The sequence below is a fragment of the Vombatus ursinus genome, unplaced genomic scaffold, assembly GCF_900497805.2.
Source record: "Vombatus ursinus unplaced genomic scaffold, bare-nosed wombat genome assembly UNPS02014770.1, whole genome shotgun sequence".
Taxonomy (NCBI): domain Eukaryota; kingdom Metazoa; phylum Chordata; class Mammalia; order Diprotodontia; family Vombatidae; genus Vombatus; species Vombatus ursinus.
In genome coordinates this window covers 24,762,607-24,765,121 of record NW_020954548.1, presented here as the reverse complement: position 1 = coordinate 24,765,121, position 2,515 = coordinate 24,762,607, and positions in this window count along the sequence as shown.

Below are 2,515 nucleotides of genomic sequence, written 5' to 3'. Positions count from 1 at the left end.
CCACCCTCCCCAAGATGGCGCACAATCTGATATAGGCTATACATATACATTCCTATTAATCATATTTTCACATTAGTGATGTAAGTAAAAATTAGAAAAAATAGGAGGAACCACCAGAAAAAGGAAACAAAACTCAACAGAAGAGAAAAAAAATAGCAATTCAAATTCCATAGTTCTTTCTTTGGATGTGGATAGCATTTTCCATCACGAGGCCTTTGGGGATGTCTTAGATCCTTGTATTGCTGGGAAGGGTTAAGTTTATCAATATTAGTCATTGCACAATGTGGCTGTTATTGTGTACAACGTTCTCTTGGTTCTGCTCACTTCATTCAGCATCAGACCAGACAAGTCTTTCCAGGGTTTTCTGAAGTCAGCCTGTTCATCATTTCTTATAGCACAATAGTACTCCATTACATTCATATACCACAACTTGCTCAGTCATTCCCCGATTGATGGGCATCCTCTCAATTTCCAATTCTTTGCCACCACAAAAAAAGCTGCTATGAATATTTTTGTACATGAGTCCTTTTCCCATTTATATGATCTCTTTGGGATATAGCCATAGAAGTGCTGTTGACCTATTGACCCAGCAGTTAAAGGGTATGCACATTTTTATAGCCCTTTGGGCATAGTTCCAAATTGCTCTCCAAAATGGTTGGATCATTTCACAACTCCACCAACAATGCATTAGTGTTCCAGTTTTCCCACATCTTCTCCAACATTTATCATTTTCCTGTTTTGTCATGTTGGTCAATCTGACAAGTGTGATGTGGTACCTCAGAGTTGTTTTGATTTGCATTTCTCTAATCAATAGTGATTTAGAGCATTTTTTCATATGACTATAGATGGCTTTAATTTCTTCATCTGAGAACTGCCTGTTCATATCCTTTGACCATTTATCAATTGGGGAATGACTTGGATTCTTAATAGATTTGACTTAATTCTCTATATATTTTAGAAATGAGGCCCTTATCAGAGAGACTGGTTGTAAAAATTCTTTCCCAATTTTCTACCTTCCTTCTAATTTTAGTTGCATTGGCTTTGTTTGTGCAAAAACTTTTCAATTTAATGTAATCAAAGTTATCCATTTTGCTTTTTGTAATGTTCTCTATCTCCTGTTTGGTCATGAATTCTTCTGTTCTCCAAAGGGCTTGAAATTTTACATTTGATCCTAGGGGTGATAAGGAGGCACAGGCATTTATTGAATGATCAGGTGCTATGGTCAGACCTTCACTTTAGGAAGATCAGTTGGACAGCTGAGTGGAGGATAGGTGGGATAGAATAGGAAGAGACTTGAGGAAGTGAGACCAATCAGAAGGCTACTGTAATAATCCAGGTAGGACAGATTGAGGTCTGGACCAGGGTGGTGGCAGGGTCAGAGGAGAGATAGAGACACTTAAGAGAGAGGTTTTGAAGGTAAAATTGATAGGATTTGGCAACAGATTAGATATCGAGAGGGAGGTGATAAAAGAGAGGGAGGAGTCAAGGATGACAGCTACGTTTTAAATTTGGGTGACTGGGAGGATAATGAACAGTAATAGGGAAATTAGAAAGAAAGAAGAGTTTGGGGGAAAAGATGAGTTAGTTTTGCACATATCGAGTTTAAAATGTCTATAGGACAGCTAGTTCAAGCTGTGCAATGGGCAGTTAGAGATGTGAATCTGCAGGTCAGGAGAGAGGGTAAGGATAGATAAGTAGATAAGGGAATCACCAACAAAAGGATGACAATTGAATCAATGAGAGCTAATGTGATTACCAAGTGAAATAGTATAGAGGAAGAAAAGGACATAGGAGGGAGCTATAGGTGACACCCACAGTTAGTAGGCATAAATGGGATGAAAATCCAGCAAAGGAGGTAGACAGGTAGGAGAAAGAACTGTGTCATGGAAACTTAGAAGAGAGTAATCCATAGTATCAAAGGTTGTGTGACCCTTCTTATGGTCAAGGAAAATGAGGATTGAGAAAATGCCATTAGATTTGGCAATTAAAAGATCATTGTAGACAGCCTTCTGTTTAGTAACAAAAGGGAGGAGAAATGTGGAATGATGGCTAATGGGAATAAACTGATCAAATAAGGGTTTTTTGAGGATGGAGGAGGCATCAGTATGCTTGTAGGCAGTAGGGAAGTACCAGAAGATAGGGAGAAACTGGAGATTAGTGATAGTGGAGATGATAGAAGGGGGAAATCTACTGAAGAAGACAAAGTAGAATGGTACCACTTGTGAATGAAATAATTGTTAACATTTATGTAGCACTTATTATATGCCAGGCACTATACTAAGCACTTTATAATTATCTTATTTAATCCTAACTACAAGTCTGAGATGTCGATGCTATTATTCCTATTTTCAGATGAGGAAACTGAGGCAAAAATGATTTGCCTAGTCTCCCACAGGTAGGAAGTGTATGAGACTAGATTTGAACTCTGGTTTTCCTGACTTCAGTCCCAGCATGCTATCTACTGACTCATCTAGCTGCCTCAGAGTATACCTCCCTAGCCACTATAGTAGGATTA